This window comes from Juglans regia, chromosome 3, assembly GCF_001411555.2.
Source record: "Juglans regia cultivar Chandler chromosome 3, Walnut 2.0, whole genome shotgun sequence".
Classification (NCBI taxonomy): domain Eukaryota; kingdom Viridiplantae; phylum Streptophyta; class Magnoliopsida; order Fagales; family Juglandaceae; genus Juglans; species Juglans regia.
In genome coordinates this window covers 34,532,936-34,543,702 of record NC_049903.1, presented here as the reverse complement: position 1 = coordinate 34,543,702, position 10,767 = coordinate 34,532,936, and the positions used below count along the sequence as shown (strand labels likewise).

Genomic DNA, 10,767 nt, shown 5'->3' with positions numbered 1-10,767 from the left:
TCATCTAACATTACCTCAAGGACCCAAATGTAGCCTAAGATATATAGTCAACGAGTCATAATCTTTTGGAAACAAATATTGTTACGGTAGTGAGAAGAGGCCTGGGAAAAATAATAAACGATTTAATATGTTACACCATTGCCCTAAAAAGAATCACACAATTGGACATATTCTAGAGTTAGAAAAAGGTTTTCATACGGATAGTTTCTGCAGCTAAGCTTACATGGGGTCTATTTGGCAGAAGCTTGAGAATATTGGCGAGAACAATCATGGTGTCTCAGTATTTGAGCTGGAGGAGTTGGCCACCATCAGTGATGGCCTATTCTCAAAATCAGATGGCCTGCTTTCCTCGATCATCCATATAACTTCACCCATTGTGGGTCTCATGCATGTTTGGCACCTTGGCTACACATGCCATTGCCATTTGAAGCATTTGCACCAGCTCTTCTTCAATATTTCTTTTCCTCATTAGCTCTAAATCAAACACCTCAGCAGTCCATTCCTCTCTTACTACGGACTGGACCCACCTTGGAAGATCAACCATATCATCCTACCCCGGAGATGGGATTGGTTCTTTACCTGTCAGCATCTCCAAGAGGAGAACACCAAAACTGTAAACATCAGATTTTTGAGTGACTTTTCTAGTTTCGATCACCTCAGGAGCTCAATAAGCTGCACTTCTAGGTGGGACAACAGGAAAAATCATCAGAGTTGTCAAACCAAAATCTGACACGCAGCCATGGAGGTCTTGTGTACGAAAAACATTGGAGGACTTGATGTTTCTGTGTATAAATTTCCCACCACCTGCAGAATGAATATGGGCAATGCCCCTTGCAGTTCCAAGGCAAATCTTTAATCTGGACTCCCAGTCTAATGAAGCTGGTCTGCTTTCCCTGTTTCCTGTAATCGAAGTATAAAATGAATGTAAAAATTGACAAGGGAGAGGAATCACTTCTTTCCATTAGTTAGAGCGATAGCCATTTGTACGGACAAGGGTCACTTCCGTTTTCTGCATCATATTTGTTTAGAGGTGCCATAAGAGTTGAAATCATTTTCATTTATCTAATCACAAGCTTATTCCTGCTTCTTATTCTATCAAAGAAAAAGTGTGAACAGAAACAATGTGTATTGCAGTAAAAATTTGCAACTTTAAAAATGTGATCAAACGATGCTCATACATCAAAGTATCACAATCTGTGAAGGAAACCAAGACGCAGTACTTGAAAATTCTAATTGTTAACTTATGGTTGAATATGTTGCTGTCTAATTATCTAGTTTCTGATTCATGAGCATAAGGTAGGCGACAGGCGTGCAAATTTTAAAGATTTTGAGGTTAAAAATATACTTACTGAAGGGTAGTTCAGTTGGGGGTAATGGACATATTCTTAAACCACGCTAACTCAAACTCGACCCAAACCATCGAGGGTAAAGTGTAATTATCTCTATTAATTTATGCTTACATTTGACTTTGTTTATTTGTGCATGCGTTTGAAAATAGTGGGGTCACTCTTGTGGATGACATACAAAGCTTATTGTTACATTACACTGCTTTAACAGCTAACTGGAATTATGAATAAGTTGAGAAACTAGAACGAAGTTGGAGAAGATGATGGGTGATCACATACCATTCAATAATGTGGAAAAGCTACCAGTTGTTATGTAGTCATAAACCAGTAGCTTTTCATCCTTGGAATAGTAATAAGCACGGAGGGGAACAATATTTGAGTGCTGACCGATCGTCTGCATAATTTCCATTTGTTGTTCAAACTCTTTTTTCCCCACTACCACTTCTTTCAACCTCTTCATGACAACTGTTGTTCCCTCCTCCAAAATGGCCGTGTAAGTTGTCCCATAACTCCCCTTTCCTAGAATTTCAGCTGATGCTCTCAAAAAATCCTCCAGATCAAAATTATAAGAACAACCTTCAAAGAAAACCAACTTGTTCTTCCCAGCATCTTGCACTCCACTCCCAAAGTCTTCCTTGGGCTTCTCGTTCCTTCTACCCTTCCCTTACTATAAGAACAGAACAACACTATGACTATATAACTAAAAGAAACATCACTGCAGAACCCCAAATGGAAATGACAATGATAGCTCCTTTACTCAACTTCCTTTTGGAACCACCACTTGGTTTTGGAGGTACTTTTGGTGGGGGTAGTAAATGAGTGGGAGAAGGTGAAGGTGTGGGGGAAGCTGAAGAACACTGGTTAAGTGGTGGCCCACATAACATCCAATTTCCTGCAAAAGAGGACACGGGGAACTTCTGTAGGGCTGATGGAATTGAACCATTTAGGTTGTTGTATCTCAAATTGAAATGTTTAAGCCCTGGGAGGTTAAGATGAGTGATTGATCCAGTCAAGGAGTTGTTCTGGAGGTTCAGGCCACTGAGATGTGTTAAATTGTTATTCGAGTCCGGAATGTTTCCAGTGAAAGAGTTGAAGGAGAGATCGAGAAAGATAAGCTAGGGAGAAAAAGAAGACGAAATATTACCTGAGAAGTTATTATCTTGAAGGTACATGCAGTGGAGGGAATGAAGGGAAAGTATGTCAATTGGAATGCTCCCATTGAGGCGGTTGGATCGATCGAAGACTGAGGATCGTGAGGGCATCCAACTTCCCAAGGGTGTTGGCTGGAATGGGACCAAAAAGTCCAACACCAAGAAGCCGAACTCCAAGTAGACGGGAGCCATTTAGGGTGCAAGTTATACCAACCCAAGAAGTGCAGAGTGAAGTAGCAGGACTCCAGTTGACTTTCCTACCATGAGGAACAACAGAGGCAAATTCAAGTAGGGCTTGTTTGTCTGAATTTAGGTTAGCTATATTTTGGGGAAGAAAATAAAGGAGCAAGAGGAAAGGTAATGATCCGTAAATAGTTTGCAGCTTCATAAGTGATGTTTGCAGGTGGTCTAATGAGGTGACTATGACTATGAGTGTAGTCACAGCAATTCTTCTTCCCCTAGCATGGTAACAAAGTTTTCAGAACATTGCTCTTGATCTTGCTCCTCCTCTTGACACAGGAGAAAAGTAACTCTAACCATTCAGCAAAAAACAAAATATACTGAAAAATTCTAACAATCCATTTATGGCAACAGGACTGTATAGCAAGAAATATCCACATAACCAAAGAGCGGGTAGTTGACACTTGACTATTCAAAGGCACTACTGATAGTGCTGCCTTGGACACCATGCCTCAATGTGTTCTTATATTACAAGTCGAGAAATTAAAAGTACAGAAGAACAATTATTAGAAAGAAAAATGTCAGCCTGATAAATAACTGATCACTTCTTGGTCTTAGGCCCTCCCAAACACTTCACCAATCAATGCAAGTATGTAACCTCATGGTAAAGTCATCAAAAGAAAAAGCAAAAGCATAATCCTATTTCAATAAAGAGAAAGTAAAAGCATCAAAGTGTGCAACACTAAATGCTGAAAAGAATCCATCTTTTTTTTTTTTTTTTTCTGATTTTCAGTCTATCCCTTCATGGCATAAAGGAGTCTGTTAATGAGCTTACATTGAGACCTTGACTAGAAACTTGGAACGACATTGTGAGGTGACATAGTGTGCAAGTTCAATTCTGTTTTTCCAGTTGACAAGGAAGAAATTAAACGTTGCCTTCTCGTATTCATTTATTAGTTACTCATCGGTTGGAACATGAGAAATAAGAAACGAAATTCATTTGTTGGAGGAACCAGGCCACTTAATTTTTCTTCAAAGAGCAAATACTGTAGCCGGTTTTTATTAGGCCGCAACTGAAATTAGCATGCATGATTTAATGAAGAGTTAGAAGATTGTGTTTTAGCTGGCCGAGGTTCCTGTGCTACATTTAGAGAAGATAACAAAACCAAATTCAACCAACACGCTTGCTGTGTGAGCTAAAAGACCCATTCAGAAATGCCACTTCTCACAAGTGAGCAGGGATCAATTTTTTAGCTTCATTTGCTTTAGCTCATTGTCTGCATTTCCTTTCGGAAGCTTAATTACGGACTCTGTATAATATACCTGAATTCATGAAACAACTTCCAGAATCGAAGCAACTTTCTTTTCTTGAGAAATTAATACGTTCATTTCAAACGATTTCGATAAAGTTTTTTATTTTTGGATGACACCGTTTTCAGACAAATGAACATTATCAAATCAAATCATATCCGAAGCTAAAACGGACATCATCGATGTTGGAAAGACTCATTGAATTGGTTAGCATGAACAGATTGTAAGCCAAAACCTGATGTATAATGGAACTCAAAACTGACGAGGAGAAGCTTCATTTTCGCATAAAGCATTAGTTAGATCTAAGGGACTGGTTTGCTTTCAAAGATAAAATCCATAAAACGAGCATGCCTCACAAGCAAGTGAGTTGCTTCATTTCCTTGCCTACCCATATAAAGAACATCATAGTCCACAAAATAAGAAAGAAGATTTTGAATTTCATATATCATATTCCTTTGCCTTGCCTTGAGTAATTAGGTTCCTTAAATCCAATAACCTCAATCACATACAAGGAATCCTCTTCCAATAACAAACTGGAAAAACCTAAATGCAACATTATCTGAATTCTCCTCAAAGCACCAAAACCTCAATTGAGTTACATATTTTGTACGATTTTCTTTCATTTACTAGATTTAAATATATATATTCATGCAGATTCTATCTGCTACTATTTATTATATATAAAAAGACGACCGTGAAAAAGCATATATAATATGCCAATTACCTAATTGAATAAAGAAAGTGTTAGGTAAGGAATTACATCTAGATAAATGGGGTGGAGCTAGCTGACCAACGGTAACCAACAAATACAAGTACGTGGCTCTACTATTTAAATCATCAGTTCTTCCTTAGATATGACAGTGATCAGAGCACATTCAATCGATGCATATATGTCAACTCCCTTACATGTAAATTAAGAATAATGCTATATATACGCAATTATTGTTAATTAATTATATGTAACAAAGATAAGTACCATTAGTTTAGGAGTTTCTTTTTTAACTAATCTGAAAGTACTGATATAATCACGTAGCGTAAATAAAACTGAATGCATAATAAAATGTAAGTACCTATTGCGTTACTCATAAATTAATTGCCTTAACATTTTGTACTTTTAATCATCAAATGTATATGCTATTAGTTTTGGAAAACTTGCACACAATTCTACTTCGGCAGGACGCTTCATGCCAAGTTATTTTTACACGAGGTTTAATGTTAAAAGTGTTTATGGTAGGAGTGCTACCTGCACCCTCGAATGGGGGTGCCTCTTTCCTACCTATGCCCCCGCCCCCACATGGGTGGAGGATAGTTTGAGCCCCTAAACCCCAACATCACTCCCTGTGGGTGAGTTGTTATATACCTACTTGTATATGGACTATAATGAAGGATCTGATGTAATGAAGATGAAATGGACTACTACACAGGAAAATAATAGAAAATACTCATACGCAAAGTGTGTTCGAGGCCACTCCTTCCTCCAAAAGGAAACTTACAGGTAATTTGATAGATAATTTCCCAATGACTTCTTCATTCCCCTTTTCCCACTAAATACCTGTTTCTTACCCTTCTAACCGATTGGAATATAAAAGACTAAAATAACCCTTTAACTACATGACATCCTCTGCCACAATGCAGAATTTAACAAGAGCAAACTACATCGTTTAATCAATTGTAAAGCTATGTTGTTTCAGTCATCCCCAAACGGCACCTCTATAGTCAAGTTCATAACAAATCCTCTCACTTTAAAGAACCTTGTCCTCAAGGTTTAGAGTATTAATACAGCTTAAGGGTTTGTTCCTTCCCATTCGGGAGCAACAACAATATGCCCAATAATCCATCGAAGTGAAGAAACTCCCTCCAAAAGTTTAATTGGATAAATGATTGCCAGTAGCATTAACACCTCTAGGAGGAAGCATTGATTTCCCATCAGAACTATCAAATAGCACAAGAAGGGAAGGCCATGTATTCAGCAAGATATCACGGCCCATCCATCTCCATGTCTCTTCTTTAGTGTTACCCATCATAGGGACTTTAATGACCTCACAAATTAAGGTGGATAATAGGATAAGAGCACTAACAGGCCTCATTGACTTCCAGAGTTGGTCAAACATATAGGAAGATGTTACATTTGCAATGGACAAAAATGCACAACAACCATCGAGCCTCTCGCTTTCACTTTTTGTACATTCAACCAATTTTGAGACTACATCAAGAGGATCAATCCAGTCTATCATCCCTGAGGGCAGCTGCAACAATTGATGTTCATGTATTTTTCCATTGTCAAAAATACAAATGGTTCCTGTCAATGAGCAGGATTTCAAAATTCATTTATGAGCACCGACTACAAGTCACTACAATAGGGCAGTCAATCCAGTAACTTTCACACAAAAACTTCTGTTTAAGTGCCACGTATAAGCTCAGGAGCCACCCTATATGGCTACTTGGAATAAAAACCTCACGCCAAGTAGGATCGGGCTGCACTAAGGTACTCTCAGATCCCCTAGGTGAATCAATGTCACACCTAACTACCGTAGAGAAAACACTTATACCGGATTTCCTACTGTGGTTGTTGTACCGAAAATCCCACTTCCGGATCTAAAGCATGAGGCGCAATGTAGCATTATAAACTTTAACCTCCGATACTGCAGAGTTGGACTCAATTATTCTGTTTGTGACACTTATAGCAGCATTTTGAGCCCAGTTGTAGAACGTCTTTAAAAAATCTAATTCTAATGATTTTCGGCATTGCTCCTGAAACTCCCTAGGAAGGCCCATGGCACTAGAAGTAGATGGAGAAAATTTAGACACCAAAGATTCCAGAAAATTGACTCCAATGAACTGCACATCTATCCCATGAATGTCAAGAATTGCCTAGTTTACCTGATTAAAACAAACCTCCTCCACAGTCGTAAAATCGAGCCAGCCCCTTTTCATGTTGACCTTCATAAACTAAACTCCAAGTCCTGGTTCTCCATCATCTTCCCGATTTTCAAAATCATGAAACTGAGGTGATACCACTTGCACCTCATTGGATGGGTTCTTTAGAAGCTCAATAACCCCTAGGCCGTTACAATTTATCTCCTCAGGAATTCTTTCCCTTCCTCTATCAAAAGGCTCAAAAACAATTTTAAGTGGCAATATGTCAAACAGATAGTGAGCGAAAAACTTCTTCCCCTTACATTTTTCAGCAAACTCACCCACGTTGCCTTTTTTATCAATGTTCCTTCACCCAAATACAGAGTCACAAGTATCCTTACATACCAACCCATGAACAGATTCAATCTTCTCAATCCATCTAAATAATTCATGCAGATACATACCATGAACAGTAGCGACAAATTTGTGGTGTAGATCCCAGAAAAATATGTTTAAGGGTAAGAAATTGTAAAGAAGGGCATGGAGATCAACCCCGAGTGCTGCTCTGAACCTATTCACTACTTTACCATCGGGAGTAAAATCACCACAAGTGATGATACCACCATGACCTGAAAATGTATTGAGGCAGGCACCTTTATCAGCATTCCACATCCAAACAGTAGAGTCCTCTGAACCAACCAAGACCAAATGTCCTCTTAGATGCCACCAAATCCACTCAATGCCCTCTCCGGGACCATCAAGTGAAAATTTGAGATTGTGGGACGGTATGTCCCAGATTTTAATAAGTCCACCCCAGCATCCAGATGCCAACAACTGTCCATCAGTGCTAAAGGCCAAACAGCAAATGGAACCTCCATGACCTTGGAGCTCGAAAGCCCAATCTCCGTGCCCAATCCTCTAAAGAAATCATTTGTCCTCTCCACCCCCTAGTTGCCACCAAAGAAGCATCCATTGGGCTGCAGACAACTGTATTAAGCTTACTAGTATGACCGGTGAATATATGCATGGAATCATTAGGCTCCTCATCAATATCTACATCATCATAGCTAGCTTTGTCGTCGTCTTTATTAGGAAGATCTTTTTCATTGACAGGGAACTCTTCGACAATTTTGGCTTCATCGAGAAATAACTCGCCATCTTCGCCATCTTCTTCCTCATGCTGTGGTGGTGGGCCCTTCATTCCGCAATTCTTCTCTTGATTCCTTTTCTGCTGAGCGGCGTCTCTTTTCCTTCCTCTACAAGATCTTCATCTTTCAGTTCATTTGTCATTTGCTGTACTGATTTTTGTATTTCTTTGGTTGAATCTGTCATTTCTTCCTCCTCCTCTTCTAATTTTTTTAAGCCGATCCTCATATCCAAAAGAAGATACCCATTTCTCAGTATTTTTGTGTCTGTTAACTCAACCTCATCTTCCAAAAGAACATCTCCATCCTTCAATATTTGTTGTTCCAATGGATATATATGTCTTCCATGTGCGTATTCAATGTTCAGCTTCACGTAATAAATCATAAAGGAAGGTTCGACTAAGACTTTTAAATTTTTTCCATTTGAACATTTCACTATAAGGACCATTCGTCCAGGATCTCTATACAGTTCATCATAAAGTGCATGGTGATAATTCTGAAAACATTCATAAAGTTCTGCATTACTTAGCTCCATGGCAAGATCGTGGGTTCTCTGATACCACTTGTTATGTACCTGCTTGTATATATACTGTAATGAAGTATGAAGGATCTGATGTAATGAAGATGAAATGGACTACAGAGGAAAATAATAGAAAAATACTCGTACGCAGATTTTCACATGAGGTTTAATGTTAAAAGTGTTTATGGTATGCAAAGTGTGTTCGAGGCGACTCCTTCCTCCAAAAGGAAACTTACAGGTAATTTGTCAAATGATTTCCTAATGACTTCTTCCCTCCCTTTTTCCAGCTAAATACCTATTTTTTACCCTTCTAACTGACTGGAATGTAAAAGATTAAAATGACCATTTAACTACATGACACCCTCTGCCACAATGCAGAATTTAACAAGAGCAAACTACATCATTTAATCAATTGTAAAGCTATGCCGTTTCAGTTATCCCCAAATGACACCACTATAGTCAGGTTCATAACAATTGTTATAAATCCATTAGGTAAAACTCATCCTTGAAAACTAGCTTGCAAGGAAATGGTACCTAAGGGCATATAAAACACCAATCAATCTCATACTTAGTCGATGTGGGATCATAACAACCACCACGTTCCGTAACCGACATCCACGGCAGACCCGGCACTCACACGGGCTGACATCACCCCCCGTGCCACACGATTGCAACCGTCGAAACATGGCCTTAGTCGTGGGGTGGCTTTGATACATTTTGTTATGAACTCACTAGGTAGAACTCACATTAAAAATTGACTTTCAAGAGAATGGTGCCTAGGGGCTTATAAACCACCAACCAATCTCATACTTAGTCGATGTGAGATCATAACAACCATCACGCTCAGCAGTCGATGTTCACGGCGATCTCGGCGCTCACATGGGCTGGCTATACGCTAGGTTTTTCCTAGTCCCAAATGAACACTGTCATGCCAGCATCACCTCCCATGCCGCACAATTGTAACGACATGGCCTTAGACGTAGGGTGACTCTGATACCATTTGTTATAAGCCCACCAAGTAGAACTCACCCTTAAAAACCGGCTTGCAAGGAAATGGTGCCTAGGAGCTTATAAACCACAATCCAATCACATACTTAGTCGATGTGGGATCGTAACAACTACCACGCTCTGCAACCGACGTCCACGACGTCCTGGCGCTCACACGGACTTAAGCTCTGATACCACTTGTAACAAAATAGATGATAGAGAAACGTATTTATATAATGGATAGTAAAAGTGTATTGAATCAAATATGCAAATAACATGGATAATGCTTTATTCGAGGGGAAGTTCCTCCAAAGTAACGTGAATAGTAGAATATTCCAGAATGAATTCCACACTCCCCACAACAGACCCATATACTAGTAAAAAGAAATTACTATATTGTCCTTATTACAAATGGGCCCAAGGCCACTTAAAAATTAACTAAGCTTGTAATAAGGATTGCTGCCTAATGATCCACGACCCAAGTCCACGATCACACTCCCTTCCTTTAGCCTTTTATCTACACAGCCCATGGCCCATGGCCTTCCCGATATGCATCTCCATTAGATAAGAAGACTTAGGGTTCCTCTTTCAAGAGAACATAAGCCTTTGTCCCTTTTCCTGTTGGTGCTGTGTAACAACTCCCATCCCCATCAAAAAACATTTCCCATAAGGTAGAGAAAATTAGAACAAAGAACATGGTACGGTTCCCACGAAGCATCTTCTGCTCAACAGCTCCACGAGAAGTTTGTTTTTCATCTTTCTCATTCTTCGATTCAATACTTCTTCCTGTTCTGGCTTCAAGCTTCCATTTTTATCCATTGGTGGTAGCATCGTAATGGGGCTAATGTGCTGACCCACTTTCGGTTTCAATTGAGAAACATGAAACACGTTATGGATCTGGGTGGAAGGGGGTAATTTTAGCCGATATGCAACGTCACCAATTTTTTGTTCTATCTGGTAGGGTCCATAAAATCGAGGTGAAAGCTTGAGGTTTTGTCTTCGGCTAAGTGAAGATTGTAGGTATGGCTGTAGCCTCAAGAAGACCCAGTCTCCTTCTCGGTAATGTCTATCATTTCTTTTTTTGTCAGCATATTTTTTCATCCTATCTTGGGCCTTGACCAAATTTTATTTCAACAGGTGCTATAGTTGCTCTCGATTTTGCAAGGTAAGCTTCACTTCTTCCACTCTTGTTGTGCCTTTGATGTAATGTCTTAGTTGGGGTGCATAACCATATAAAGCTTCAAAAAGGAAAATCTTTATAGATGCATGTT

The 10,767-nt window shown here is 39.3% G+C and overlaps 1 pseudogene; it reads right to left on the bottom strand.

Annotated features, from left to right (window-relative positions):
• Positions 1-3,229, bottom strand: LOC108986284 (annotated as a pseudogene).
• Positions 3,230-10,767: the final 7,538 nt, after the last annotated feature.